This window comes from Trichechus manatus, unplaced genomic scaffold, assembly GCF_000243295.1.
Source record: "Trichechus manatus latirostris isolate Lorelei unplaced genomic scaffold, TriManLat1.0 scaffold00180, whole genome shotgun sequence".
Lineage (NCBI taxonomy): Eukaryota > Metazoa > Chordata > Mammalia > Sirenia > Trichechidae > Trichechus > Trichechus manatus.
The window spans coordinates 2,928,951-2,944,961 of record NW_004444116.1 but is presented as its reverse complement, the minus strand read 5'-3'; the positions used below and the strand labels follow the sequence as shown (position 1 = coordinate 2,944,961).

At 41.1% G+C, this 16,011-nt stretch overlaps 1 pseudogene; it reads left to right on the top strand.

Annotated features, from left to right (window-relative positions):
- The first annotated feature begins 7,871 nt into the window (after positions 1–7,871).
- On the top strand, positions 7,872–7,972 carry LOC111822475 (uncharacterized; annotated as a pseudogene).
- The last annotated feature ends 8,039 nt before the right edge of the window (positions 7,973–16,011 follow it).

The window sequence follows — 16,011 nt, the reverse complement described above, 5'->3', positions numbered from 1 at the left end:
GAGCAGTTTACGAAAAAAGATATTTGAGGGGCTAGAAAACACATGAAAATGTGCTTACTATCACTAGTTATTACAGAAATCCACTTTCAAATCCATAAGATATTACCACACCTTCACCGGGATGGTTAAAATTAAAGGACTGTCATTTCCAAGTGTTGGGAAACATGTAGAGCAACAGGAACACTCTTGCATTGCCAGGAAAAAGTTTAAATTGGGACAACCATTTTAAAAAAAAGAAACAACTAAATTTTTATATAAGTTTGTACAACAGCAATTCTACTGCTGGATTTGGCCTAAGAAAAATGTGGGTTTCTATCCATTAAAAGCATATACAAGAATTTTCACAAAATCTAAAATCTTAAAATGAAGCAAATATTCATCAATATAGTATATATATTGATAAATTGTGGTATATTCATACCATGAATATTCACAGCAATGAAAAAGAACAAACTACTGCTGCATGCAACAATCTGCGTGAATTTCAGAGACACAATGTTGGTCAAAAGAAGGCAAACACAAAATAGCACACAGTGTATGAGTCCACTTATATGAAGTTCAAAAACAGGTAAAACTAACCTATGTTGATAGAGGACAAAATATGATTATCTTTGGAGAAAGTTATAGACTGGAAGGACCACAGGGATCTTGGTAGGGTACTGGATACTGGGGATGTTCTCCATCTTGATCTGGGTGGTGGGTATATACATATATACATATATATATAGAGAGAGAGAGAGACAGAGAGAGAGAGAGAGAGAGAGAGCCCTGGTAGCACAGTGGTTAAGGGCTTAGTTGCTAACCAAATGATCCACCAGCCGCTCCTTGGAAACTCTATGTGGTAGTTAGACCCTGTCTTATGGGGTCACTGTAACATTGTATTTGTATATACATGAAAATTTTATCAAACTATACACTTACATCTAGCATACGTAACTGTATATAATTATTAATCAATTTAAAAAATAAAACCAGAGAAGAGAAAGAAAATCCTTTCTGGACATTGTCTCTCCTCCAGAGTATCCTGTCTCTTCACTTCCTTTCACATCTAAGCATCCTGTAAGATTAATCACCACCCCAAACTCCTCCCTCCCTCCTTTCCTTCCTTCATTCCTTCCCTTGTTCTTCATTTCTTCCTTCCTTCTTTCCTTCCTCCACCTGTCCATCCCACACTGCAAGGAATTGGATTACATCAATTGAATCCAACCAACGTGGAAGGCAGTAGATTTCAAGCCGTCTTGAATGGGCAAGGATATCGAAAAACCAGACTGCAACACTTAGGAATCTGAAAATTTACAAAAAAAGAGGTTGAGAACAATCGAAGAATTGAAAAAAAGGTAAAGGAATAGGTTCTACTAAGTAGCTGAAATGGCTCAAATGTGTTAGACTGAAAATCTAAAGGTCCCTGGTTTGAACTCAGGTTTTGGCATTCCAATTGTTTTCGTCAGCATTAAGGAGGAGCGACCCGTACAATCCCGTGCTCCACTCTTCTCTTCCTGAAGTCTTTAGTGATTGTATTTTAGCCTTTGTGTTTTCTAACTGATGTCCGGGACAACGGAGCACAACGCATGAGGAGAGGAAATGCGAACAATATGAGTGCTGGCCGTTATTTGCATGCAGTGTTAGAGATGCCCCAGGAATTTTAGTATTGCACAAAATAAAGATGAACAGTAAAATGCATGCTAATAATTTAAAATATCATTTTCACTCATTAGAATGACATGAAATAGCAAATAAAAAACACCATGACAATCTAGAGAGACATCGAGGAAGGAAGGAAGAAGTTTTATAGTTCAGTACTTTATTCAGCAGCATTTCCCCCTGCTTTTTTGAGTAAGGGACCCCACGGTTTCATTTTGCACTGTGGCCGTACATTTTGCAGCTGGCTGTGGTCAACATTAAATAGACATTCTTAGGATGATTTCACAGATTTCTTGGATTGAAGTCATCCACTACCAACCCCGACGTCTCATCGCACACAGACACCTGTGTTTGAAAGACTGGCGAGCATATTAAATTCCACTCCCACCTTCTACACTCCCTCTCTGAACTTCAATTAGTTGTTCTTAAATCTTTATATGAAATCAGGATTGAAACACCTGAAATAACACTGCACGAAAAATCCCAAGGGAAGATGTGGTTTGTACACTGAAACCTGTGAGAGCTAGAACTCGACGGGACTATCTTGTTTTTCCAACTCTCACAGGTTTTCCGCCTTTGACAGGGTGATGACTTATCACTTTTCTATCGCTCCTTTTAGCGGAAAATATTTGAGTTTTCCGCTTTACACACGTCCCGGCTTTCGCAGGTTTTACAGCATTTCCAAAAGGAAACATCAAGACAATAAATACCAAAACCAAACCCGTTGCTGCCGAGTCGATTTCAACTCACAGAGACCCTACAGGATAGGGCAGAACTGCCCCATAGGGTTTCCAAGGAGGTGCTGGTGGATTCGAACTGCCGACCTTTTGGTTAACAGGTGAACTCCTAACCACTCCAGCACTAAGGATCCAAGGCAGTAGACAAAAAACCGAAACCTGTTGCCGTGGAGTCGATTCCGATTCATGGCGACCCTATCGGATAGGATATGGTAACTGCCCTATAGGGTTTCCAAGGAGCACCTGGTGGATTTGAGCTGCCGACCTACTAGTTAGCAGCCGAACTCTAAAGCACCGTACCAGCGGGGTAGGTAGAAGAGAGTAATTACAGTCCTACTCTTTGCTTTCTTAGAGAGTCCTTCACTGTACGGGATCTACCGAAATGAGTTCCATTTTGTTTCCAAAGACTTTGGAAGCTATCTGTATTCGAAGGGGGAAGGACAGTAGGAGGGGAAAAAAAATCTGTGAAGTTTAGATTTTAAGAAAAATAAATAAATAAACTACCTCTTTCGCAGAGGTAAGCTATTACCCACTTCCTCAGAAGCCAGTCAGAAAGGCTCCGCTGGGATATTCGAATCTACGATCTCCTGTTTTTAGACAAGTGTTTTAGTCCACTAAGCCACAGAGCCCTCAAGGAGGTTAACTTTAACAGAGAGTACTTTTGTCCTGCTCGTGTATTTGAGAATAGAACCTGAGACAAGAACTGTATGTTCATTTCTTTTCAATATAAAAGACAAACTGCTCTTCTCTTGGACTTTCATTCACTTGGCTTTTGACTTGGCTCAGAGCCACTCAGGCAGTGATCGATAATTTTGACCCAAGCACTGATTCACCAGTCATTTTTGTTTTTTCTTGCTGTACATAACCTCACTGTATTTGGCTTGGAGTCTTCAAACTGCATACAAAAGGCAGGCAGAGGGCAAGATCGAAGGGAAGAAACTATGTGCAGATTCCCTCAGAGAACGTTGGAATAGTGGTCAAGGTAATTTGCAAGGATATCAATATTCTGATGGACTGTTTTCCCCAAGGGAAGGGACTAACAAAACCGTAAGGGCTTCAAGCTCTCTACTTCGTCCGCTTGTAGCCAGGGTTATCTCTACTTGTCGGTGCCAGAGCCTGATTCTGGTCAGTGGGCCCCCCACAGGATTCACCTGGGCCATCTGAATTGGCTACTCCTTCTCCAGAAGAGGCCCGGGTCGCGGTACCAGGCATTGCCCACACTCTGGCAGGAAGATCCTTGCACCTCCAGTGCTTCTGGCTGTTAGAGCCCCAGCCTCAAAGACGGAAGACTGAGACCTTCCCAAAGAATACTGAGACTATTTTCAGCAGAGTTCTTCAGAATGAGAACAGGAGGTAGATGATCTAGATCTATGGGTGTGGGCACGACCTGAGAAGCGAATTAACATTTTTGTCACATCCTTCGTACAACGGGACAGGTCCTGAAACCTCCTCCACCATCGTGGCACAGAGTAGACACTGTTTGCCTTTAGTCTACTTGGGGCATGTCAGTTGATAAAATTATTTGAGAAAGGTATTTCAAAAAGCCATTGTAAAAATGCTTCAACAGCATATGAACACAATTGAAACAAATAAAAAATCAGAAAGTCTCAACAGAGAAATACAAGAGCCTTCTTTCTCTCTTACCACGCACCTGATAAAAGCACAGGAGTGATGAGGAGCTTGGGTAGGTCTCAAACATCCTCTTCTATCGAAATGCTATCAGTGTTTCAAGTTCCATACCCAGATCTCTTCCTGTCTCCTATCTCGTGCTCCTCTTTGGATGTTTCTCTTCCCCCACCTACCTCCTTCTTTTCCCCACTGTCTCATCACAGTACTCTCCCTTCTCTATCCCCTCCTTCCTCTCCATTTCTCCTCTTCAGTTCTCTCCAGTTCTCAAAGATTTGACTGTGTAGTCTAGTAGTAACAGAACCTTGCTGATTTTTAGAATCACCTGGGGAAAACTTTAAATTATATATGTTCCTGCCCCTGCCCATGACAAGATTTCCTCCAAAACATGTGTCTAGGTTGAAAACACATTTTGTATAAAGGCAAAAATGTCTACTTTTGTGCCTCAGTGACAGACAAGGTTTGAAGACCTGTCCAGACGTAGGTAGGATTTATAGACAGCAAATTTGTTTCTCTGACTTCCCTTGTACTCGACTCATTGAGGAAAGGATTCTGTCAGAAAGAGGCACTATACCGGCAGATGCGTCTTTTCTAAGTTCCTCCTCCCTGTCTTCCGTCCCTGGAAATTAGTTGTGAATTCATTACACTTCAGTATTATCTCTCCACCTGGACCTAAATTTCCTGAACAACTTTCACAGTACCGGTCTTTGTATCTCTAGGCACTATGTTTTGTATTTTCTGGAAGTTTTCTTGGTAGAAAAGAAGGAAGTTTATTTAAGAGACTATTCTATCCTGGGCCCCTCTTTAGTGGTAAACTGGAACTGCCTCTCAGGAAGTCCACTTGGAGCAGTCCTTGGAAGTGTCAATGGTTGTGGAAAGATCCTGGTGGCAGGAATGGTGTCTTTCAACCTAGAACACAATGCCTCTTCTCTTGAGGGTTTTAGAAACAGCAGAATTGAACCGAATAGACTTTGACCTCCAATTCAGATCTCTGAACACCTGTAGATAATAGTACCCACCAGTTGTATAGGAGACCCTGGGGCCCAATAGACGGGGGCATAGCACAGTAGTAGAGCACGTGCATGCATGAGGCCCTGGGTTCTGTCCCCACCACCTCCATTACTAACTCATTTTTACCCCATGGGTTTGACTTCTCCTGATCTGGTTCCCTCCTCACAACTAAGTTAGGATCCAAACTGCGTAAAAGAAACAGTTTCCTCAGCATCTCCTGAATGCTAACTCACAAGTGTGCCACCAACATATGAACAGCCTATTTTCTTTTGATGATATTTCTAAGTATTATTACAGTGTTGAAGCAGCCAGGTTGGGAGAAGTCAAGACATTTGGAGTGTATATGAATTGGTACTAAATATTCAGCTGTGAAAGAAAAAGACCAATGGCAATGGAAAGAGAAAAAAGAATAAGAATCCTGGGGACAATTTCCTTTAGATTTCTCTCTCTCTGTGCAGTGCGTGTGTCAACAAACTGACTTAGGAAGAGAAAAAACTTCACTTTCCTTTCTTTTTCCTGCTCTTCCTTACCCTTGCACCCTTATCCACACACTCCTGGCCTGGAAAAGTATGTTTCTTGAAGAGCTGTGATCCCTGCTCCTTCTCAGAGACAGAGTGGGTGAACACTGCATGGGCAATGACTTCTCTTAATCATCTCCAAGGCTTCCAAACTGGACAGTTGAGAAAATTATTTGTAGAAGTATCCTGGTGTGTTAAAATAGCTCAGTTGGGAGAGCTTTTGGTGGACAACCTATACCAGTCTTCCCTTTGAAAGGTTTTCTGTTTTTGTAAAAATGAATTATTAACTAGCAAATCATTTACACAAGTCACCTGATCACAGACACTCTCCTGCATCTACTTCCTAAAGTCATTATTTCAAGCAATGCCACTGAGAGAAAAAGAATTCAATGCTCTCAATTATTTACTGGCTTCCACACAACATATTCTCGGTTATTCTTTTTAAAATCTTCAAATGAACTCCTGCTTAAAACACTTCAGGGTATATTTTTGGAGTATAAGGGGAAAATATCAGCTGCATAGATTAGGGGGAACTTATCACAGCGGTACTGGACTCCTTCACCTTGGTGAGAGAATAGCCATTGCCTTTGCTATTTCTAGGTCAGTTGAATTCTATATACATTTTATTATCCAGGAACACCTCAAAACTGATGCCCAAAGATGGTAAGTTTTTAAGTATTCCAAGGCTATTTATTTGCATTATTGCAAATACCTATATCCACATGAATCTCTTCTGTTGTGTTAATGCATTTTTGGGGATAAAGGTGAGTTTGGAGCTTTTATTTGGTCTACTATCCTTACTCCTTCCATCTGTGTTTGTCCATGCCCTCTTTACCTCTGGATTAGTTTCCTATGACTGCTATAACAAATGACCACAAACTTGTGGCTTAAAACAACACACATTTATTCTTTTAAAGTTCTGGAAGTCAGAAATCTAAAATTAGTTTCACTGGAATGAGATCAAGGTGTTGGCAGGGCCAAACTCCCTCTGGGGGCTCTAAGGAAGATTCTGTTTTCTTGTCTTTTCTAGTTTCTAGAGCTGTATTTCTTGCATTTCTTGGTTGGTGGCCCCATTCTACATCTTCAAAGCCAGAAATGTAGCATCTTGTTGCAGTGGTCTCACTGCCTTCTTCTGTATCAAATATCCTCTACGTCTCTCTTATAAGGATACTAATGATTGCATTTAGAGATCACCCTGATAATCTAAGATAATCTTCCCTTGTTTAAGATCCTTAATTTAATTATACCTGCAAAATTCCTTTTGCTATATAAGGTAACATTCACAGGTTCCAGGGATCAGGACCTGGATATCTTTGGGAATCTACCACCATCCCCGCACTTGGAAATAATCAGTCTGTTTAAATCTAGTATAGTTTTAATCTTTTATTATAGAACTCTGGTCCCCTAACCTGAATTGTGGAGATGAAGGCGAGGATCAAGGAACTGGGGGCAATCTGAGATGGTGTGAATAAGCAATGAGTGTCAGGAGGAGCATGGATGATGGTGAAGCATCTAATCAGTCATGGGATGGAATTCATTTCATCAGGTAGGAATAGAGCAATCTTCTGCCAAACTCCAGACTAAACCAGGGACATTTAACATGTTCAATATAAAATTCCTTCATCAATTCTATTTCTACAAAGGAAGAAATGATGGAAATTCACTCCATTCAGTATTTTATCATAGATGGCTAATGCTGGGTTTTGAAGTAGGTAGTTCAGTGCATGTTTGTCAGGAAACTACTCAAAATCAGAGAAAAAAACACCAGAAAGGGGAAGGTAGAACAATTAGCTTACGCAGGATTTGGAATAGTTTATGTTGTTTCCAACAGCCAGAGTGGAGAAAACTGGTAACACCTGGGACATTGAGTAGAGTTCTCAGAATGTAGTTGTCTCAGTAATGGGACCAAATATTATATAATATTTTCTCTGGTTCTGCCTGATAAAACCTAAAAGCAAGCCTTAAAGGGATCAAACTGTGTCCCAGAAGAAAGTTCAAAATTATTTAAAACAATCCCAAAACAAATAAAACAAACAAAAAAAACCCTGTGCACTTAACATTGTAAAATTCACACTGTCAGGCATGTAAATTAAATACACTAGACAGGCAAACGAGCCCTGGTGGTACAGTGGTTAATAGTTTGACTGCTAACCAAAAAGGCAGTGAATCCACCAGTCACTCACTGAAAACCCTATGGGGCAGTTCTACTCGGTCCATAGGGTCACTATGAGTCAGAATCGACTTGACAGCAACGGATTTGGTGATTTTTTAGACATGCAAAGAAGCTGGGAATCGTGACTTAAAATGAGGCAAAAAAAAAAAAAAAAAGAAAGAAAAAGCAATTTTGACAGCACATATACTAAAATTGGAATGATACAGAGATTAGCGTGCTTCCTGCACAAGGATGATATACAAATTGGTGAAGCGTTCCATATTTTTCTTTCTGTTCCACCATAGCTGTTATACTACCTTCTGTAATTTAGTGTAGCTGTTTTCTGTTAACACACCCCAGGAATTTCCCTCATGTTGTTACTGATTTTATTTTGGAATGGCTAGATGGTGTTATGTATTGAATTACTCCCCACAAAATATGTGTTGTAACTCCTAACTTCTATGTCTGTGATTATAAAACAGGTTTAGTGTAGGGTGTATCTTAAGTTCAATCTCTTTTGAGATATAAAAGAGATTAAACAAGCAAGCAAGAGAAGCAAAGATGGAGAAGACACATACCAAGCCACAAAAAGATAGCCCAGAAGCAGAAGCTAAAAAAGACAAAGACCTTCCTCTAGAGCTGACAGAAAAAGAAAGCCTTCCTCTAGAGCCTGCATCCTGCATTCAGACTTCTAGCTTCCTGTCATGGATTAAATTGTGTCCCCTACAAAATTTATATCCGCTTGACTAAGCCTTTATTCCCTGTATTGTGTGGTTTCCTCCATTTTGTGATCTGATGTAATTATGTATTGTAAATCTTACCACTATACCTGTGGTTATGGTCCCATTTGGAAGTAATTGTCTTTTATGTTAACAAGGATAGGGTGAGATGCATCACCCTTGCTTGAGTCACACCTTTTATCTTACAATAAACAAAAGGAGAGAGAAGTGAGTAGAGAGGAGAGACCTCCTACCACCAAGAAAGAAAAACTGGGAGTGAACCATGTCCTTGAGACTCGGGGTCCCTGTGCTGAGAAACTCCTAGACCCAGGGGAAGACTGGTGACGAGGACCTTCTCCCAGAGCTGACAGAGACAGAAAACTTCCCCTAGAGCTGGCACCCTGAATTTGGACTTCTAGCTAACTAAACCATGTGAGAATAAACTTCTGTTTGTTAAAGCCATCCACCTGTGATATTTCTGATATAGCAGCACTAGATAACTAAGACAGAATTTGGTACCAGGAGTAGGGTGCTGCTCTAACAGATGCCTAAAATGTGGGAACAGTTTTGAAACTGTGAATGGGTATAGGCTGGAAGAGTTTTAAGGTGCCTAATAGTAAAAGCCTAGATTGCCTTGAAGAGACTATTGGTGAAATTACGGACGTCAAAGGCAATTTTGCTCAGGGCTCAGAAGAGAGTGAGGAGAGGTGTAACACTGGTGATGGTACAGACAGCGAGAAGCAGCAGCAGAGAAACAGTGACAGCAGAACCAGGAGACCAGCATGAGATGTGAGATGGAGTGGGAGCTGACCTATAGAGAGAGAGGTAAGCACCTTTAGGGAGGAGGCTTGCTGGAGAAGTGAGGTGTCTCTGGGCACTTACCAGTGGAGCTAGGCTTGCCGATCCATGGGGCAAGACAGCTGAACGCCTTCCAGCTGAGGCTTACTGGCAGAGTGTGGTGCCTCTGGGCATTTTTCAGTAGAGTTAAAGAGCTTTGCAACACGTGCCTGAGCAGGGCAGAGGCCAGAAAAGCCCAAGAGACCTGAGGGGGCCAAGGGGTTGAGAGGCTAAGGAACGAGGAAGCAGAAGCTGAAGAGTCAAGGAGCATAGGAAGCAGAGCTGCCTTGGTTTCAAAGGGTAAGGCCACAACCTCTGGGGTCTCAAAGTGTAGAAGCAAGTTGCCTTAGTTATCTAGTGCTGTTATAACAGAAATACCACAAGTGGATGGCTTTAACAAAGAGAAATGTATTCTCTCACAGTCTAGTAGGCTAGAGGTCCAATTTCGGGGCACCAGCTTCAGGAGGTGGCTTTCTCTCTCTGGTCACTCTGGAGGAAGGTACTTGTCATCAATTTTCCCCAGGTCTAGGAGCTGCTTAGCACAGGGACCCAGGGTCCAAAGAACACACTTTGCTCCTGGCACTACATTCTTGGTGGTATGAGGTCTCCTTGACTCTCTGCTCAATTATCTTTTTATATCTCAAAAGAGATTGGTTTAAGACACAGTCTAATCTTGTAGATTGAGTCCTGCTTCATTAACATAACTGTTGATAATCCCATCTCATCACATCTCAGAGATAAGATCGACAACACATAGGAAAATCATATCTGATGATAAAATGGTGGACAATTCACGCAATACAGGGAATCATGGCCTAGCCAAGTTGACAGATATTTTTTGGGGACACAATTCAATCCATGACACATGGTCTGCTGAGTCTCAAAGGGTGGGGCCACAGCCTCCTATGTTTCAAAGAGTCAGATCTTTACCAGCTTGGTTCTGGAGTGTGGGGCTGCAATTCACAAGTGCCAGGGGGATGTGTCCGGATCTGATGCCCAAAGCTGAGAGGATAAGGTTGCCATGCCCAAGGGAGAGAAGAAGGGGGCCTGCTGGGTCAAGAGAGTGGGCTTGCCACTCGATGGACTAGGAGAATGTGGCAGCCGAAAGTCGAGGAAGCAGAGTTGCTGTTCCAGTGGGCCTGTAGGGTGGAGCTGAAGCCCAGGGATGAGGGCCCTCATTACCACCAGGAAAGAAGATCTGGGAGTGGATCATGTCCTTTGGACCTGAGATCCGAGAACTGAGACCCTCTTAGGCCCAGGGGAAGATTGATGCCAAGACACAAGGAGACCTCCAAGGAATGCCAGGCCTCCAGTTCTTGAAAGGAGACAAGGAACTCCTCCCAGAACCAACAGAGGGAGAAAGCCTTCCTCTAGAGCTGGTGCCCTGAATTTGGACTTCCAGCCTCCTAAACTGTGAGAAAATAAACTTCTCTTTGTTAAAGCCACCCACTTGTGGTATTTCTCTTAGAGCAGGACTAGATCCCAGTGCTGTTGCTAAGTTTTCACTGTTATAAATAGATGACTTTTTTCGTGTGTAAAACTTTTTCCCAACGTTAAGTTTTTCCTTAGAATAGATTCCCAGAGGTGGGATTATTGAATTAAGAGTATAAAACCTCTTGAGGCTCTTGTTACATATCAAAAAATCAGCTTCCAGAAATGTGTGTATCAATTTCCACTGCTATCAGCAAGGATGAATGTGTGCATCTCACCATATTGCCAGTCCTGTTTACTATCATATGGCTAAAGATTTGCTAATTTGATAATGAAGAATGGTATTGTGTTTCACTTTGAATTTTATTTGATTTCTAGCAAAGTAGAACATCTTGTCATGTTAAGCAGCTGTATTTCTTATTTTGTGAATTGTCAATGTCTATTGCTCCTATCTACTGGGGCCTGATAAGTTTGTATAAGTTCGTTATATATTAAAGATATTAACCTGTTGTGCATAAAAAAGAAGACCCTAAAATGACATAGGTGATAGAATTAGTAGATAAGAACATTAAACAGCTATCATAGATATATTCCATATGTTCAAGAAAGTGGAGGAAAATGTAGTTATGGAAGATATAATAAAGAGCCAAGTAAAACTTCTAGAGATAAAAAATATCTGGGATATAAATGTCTGGGATAAAAATTACACTGAATGGGATTAACATCACATTCAACAGTGTGAAAAAAGAGTATTGAGCATGAAGACATAAAACCCAAAAGCCAACCCATTGTCAATGAGTCGATTCCAACTCATAGTGACCTTACAGGACAGAGTAGAACTGCTCCATAGGGCTTCCAAGGCTGTAAATGTATATGGAAGCAGAGTGCCACATCTTTTTCCCACGGATCTTCTGGTGGGTTCGAACCATCGACCTTTCAGTTAGAAGCTGAGTGCTTAACCACTGTACCACCAGAGCTCCTTACTTGAAGACATAGCAATAGAAATTATCCAAAATGAAACATAGAGATATAAAAGACTGATTAAAAAAATAGAGCTTCAATGAGCTGTGGTACGACTTCAAGCGAACTAATATATGTATAACTGGAATCTCAAAAGTGGTACATGGAATAAGAATAAAATATTTGAAGAAGTAATTGTTGAAAATTTTCTGACTTTGATGAAAGTATAAACCCACAGATCTCAATGATCTCCAGGCACAAGAAGCATGAAGAAAACTACACCAAGACACATCATAATCAAATTGGTTAAACATCTATGGCTTGATTCTGAATTTTGGCAGGTAGATAACTTTATTTTTTCCACAGGTTGTTTTCACACGTCTTGTGACCAAAGGCAACGCACACAGATGACTCTGCAGATGACATGTTTCACTAGAGCACTAGCCAGGTGTGTATTGGAATTCCTTACCTTCCAAACATTCTAGATTTTCTTAGTAAGTTTCAGCTTTTTTTCCCTCAAAATTTTTAAATCTTTATTTAAAATAATGACAGACTTGCACCAGTTATCTCTATGTGGATGATCTTAGATGTAGATAAACCCAAAATGGGGTGGTTAGAAATAGATTAGATAGGCATTTTGCGTACATTGTTGAAAGGAGACGTGAGTGGTATAAACAAGCCACCAGTAAATACTGTAGTTTACTATATGTAGTGACCTGCATTTTATTATTGTCATGTAACCCTTTATCGAACACATACAACATGTTACTGCTGTTGTTGGGTGCCGTCAATTCAGTTCCAACTTATAGCGGCCCTATGTACAACAGAATGAGACACTGCCCAGTCATGCACCATGCTCACAATCATTGTTATACTTAAGCCCATTGTTGCAGCCACTGTGTCAATCCATCTCGTTGAGAGTCTTCCTCTTTTTCGCTGACCCTGTACTTTACCAAACATGATTTCCTTCTCCAGGGACTGATCCCTCCTGACAACAAGTCCAAAGTATGTAAGATGTAGTCTAGCCATTGTTGCTTCTAAGGAGCATTCTGGTTGTACTTCTTCCAAGACAGATTTGTTAGATCTTTTGGCAGTCTGTGGTACATTCAATATTCTTTGCCAACACCACAATTCACAAGTGTCTATTCTTCTTCAGTCTTCCTTATTCATTGTCCAGCTTTTGCATGCATATGATGCGAATCAAAATACAATGGCTTGGGTCAGGCACACCTTAGTCTTCAAGATGAAATCTTTGCTTTTCAACACGGTTAGGAGGTCTTTTGCAGCAGATTTGCCCAATGCAATGCGTCTTTTGATTTCTTGACTGCCGCTACCATGGGTGTTGATTGTGGATCCAAGTAAAATGAAATCCTTGACAATTTCAATTTTTTCTCTGTTTATCATGATGTTACTTATTGGTCCAGTTGTGAAGATTTTTGTTTTCTTTATGTTGAGGTGTAATCCATACTGAAGGCTGTAGACTTCAATCTTCATCAGTAAGTGCTTCAAATCCTCTTCACTTTCAGCAAACAAGGTTGTGTCATCTGCATAACTCAGATTGTTAATGAGTCTTCCTCCAATCCTGATGCCCTATTCTTCTTCATATAGTCCACCTTCTTGGATTATTTGCTCAGCATACAGATTGAATAGGTATGGTGAAAGTTTGGAAGACACTCAAAAGATGACTGGGGAAGAGTTGCCTCCTCAAAGTAGAGTTAAACTTAATGACATGGATGGAGTCAAGCTTTCAGGACCTTCACTTGCTGATGTGGCAAGACTCAAAATGAGAAGAAACAGCTGCAAACATCCATTAATAATCAGAATGTGGAATGTACAAAGTATGAATCCAACAAAATTGGAAATCATCAAAAATGAAATGGAATGCATAAACATTCTTTGCATTTCCATATATATATTAGAACAAGCTTGCCAATTTTTATGAAAAGCCTGCTTGGTTTGCATTGAATGTATAGATAAATTCTGGGAGAATTTTATCTTGACTTTTCCATTTCATGAACATAAACATATTTCCATCTGTTTAGATTTTCTTTCAATATTCACAGCAGAGGTGGGGCCAAGATGGGAGAGTAGTCAGATGCTTCCAGTGGAACCTCTCACAGCAAAGACCTGAAAAAACAAGTTAATTGATTATATATGGCAATCTGGGGGCCCTGAACATCAAAGGCAGAGTTGAGGAACTGGACTGAGTGGCAGGAGGAGGGAGAGATGGTTGAGAAGCAGTGAGGAGTTGCCAAACCTGACCCGGAGAGAGCCTAAGCCCTTCAGGCCTGATCAGCTCGGGGGTGAGTGGTGAAGCAGGCAAACAACGGTCCTTGGGAGGTGCATTTTCTGCACCAGGAGAGACCCAGCGCCAGAGAGTCTGCATGGCTACCCAGAACCAGTGAGAAGCAGCCCTGGATCAGAGAAAGATAAGTGTTTATGTACGGCTTACTGCACGGATTAAAAAAAAAAAACCCTTAGGGAAAGACCTCTCTCCCATTTACCTCCCCACTATCTGCTCTACACTGGGTCCTAGACCAGCTTCAACAACTGCTGAGTCCCCTAGGATGGAAGTAGGATCTGTCACTTGCCCGGAGCCATTCTCCCTGCCTTGAAGAGTGAACAAATTAACAAACGGGAAAAAATAAACTGCCGGCTCTCCTAAGCCAGGTACCCAGGATAGGCACAGCTCTTTTGCCTAGGCACAGGCTTAAGGGATCCACGGACTTTGAGTGCCTTTCCCCCTGCATAGACTTTTGTGGGCCCATTTCAACAGCATAGGCCCTCATTACTGCAGTACAACAGGGTATATACTGGAAGTCTAACTTCAACTGTTTCAGCTGTGAAGTGGCAAGTTCTTGACATTTGACACTGCCCATTAAGTAGGGTCTTCACCTACCCGCATCAGGGGTCTGAGGACTCGTGGCTCCACCCATGCCACCTAGCCACCTGAGATAGGGGCCTAAGAATAAGAGGTGCCCCCCAGTCATTACAGCCAACAGCATTAGGTGCTCACAGTCTGGCTGCAAAACTCACCCACCTATGCGCTCTAGGGAACAGGGACACACTTTCCTCCTGGACATTCGGGGGCAGCCATCAGACCTCTGCCATTCTCAGAGTGTGCCCACCTGCTGCAGCAAGATGCCTGTGCCTACACCAAACACCCATGCTTGTCAAGGACTGTGAGAGCCTAAACCACACTCTTGGTGGCTATCTAGCTGGACATCTGAGCTGAATCCATACAGGAGGAGTGGGCAGACTCCTGAGCTCACATACCTAGTAACAAATCTAACCACCTAGTGACAGGATATTAGAGCTTTAAAGGTGCTAATAATCAAACTACCTCATTCGAGCAGACTACTTGGACATATATAAAAAAAAAAGCTACGAAACAGTAAACAAACATAAAATAAATAAATATAATAACTTACTGATGGCTCGGAGACAACAGTCAATATCAAATCACATAAACAGGCAGTCCATGATGGCTTCAGCAAGCTCCTGAAATAAAGAATCTAGAAATTTTAAAGAGGAGGAAAATTTCTTGGAATTACCAGAGGCAGAATACAAAAGATTAATATACAGAACTCTTCAAGAAATTAGGAAGGAAATTAATCAAAATGAAGAACATGCAATAGAAGAAATTAAAAAGATTGGAGAAGACCATAATGAGAAATTTAACAGGCTGCAAGAATCCATAGAGAGAGAACAATTAGAAATCCAGAAAATCAACAATACAATTTCAGATTTAGACAACTCAACGGAAAGTCATAGGAGCAGAATTGAGGCAACGGAAGTCAGAATTAGTGAGACTGAAGATAAAACACCAACTTATTTGAGGAAAAATCAGACAAAAGGATTTAAAAAAAATGAAACCCTAAGAATTATGTGGGACTCTATCAAGAGGAATAACCTACAAGTGATTGGAGTACCAGAACGGGGGGTGGGGGATAACAGAAAATACAGAGATAATGATTGAAGATTTGTTAGCAGAAAACTTCCCTGATATCGTGAAAGATGAGAAGATATCTATCCAAGATGCTCATAGAACCCCACATATGGTAGGTCTCAAAAGAAAGTCACCAAGACATACTATAATCAAACTTGCCAACATCAAAGATAAAGAGAAAATTTTAAGATCAGCTAGGGATAAAAAAAAAAAGCAATCTACAAAGGAGAAGCAATAAGAATAAGTTCGGACTACTCAGCAGAAACCATGCAGGCAAGAAGGCAATGGGATGACATATATAAAGCCTTGAAGGAAAAAAAAAACTGCCAGCGAAGGATTATATATCCAGCAAAACTGTCTCTCAAATATGATGGTGAAATTAGGACATTTCCAGATAAACAGAAGTTTAGGGAATTTGCAAAAACCAAAC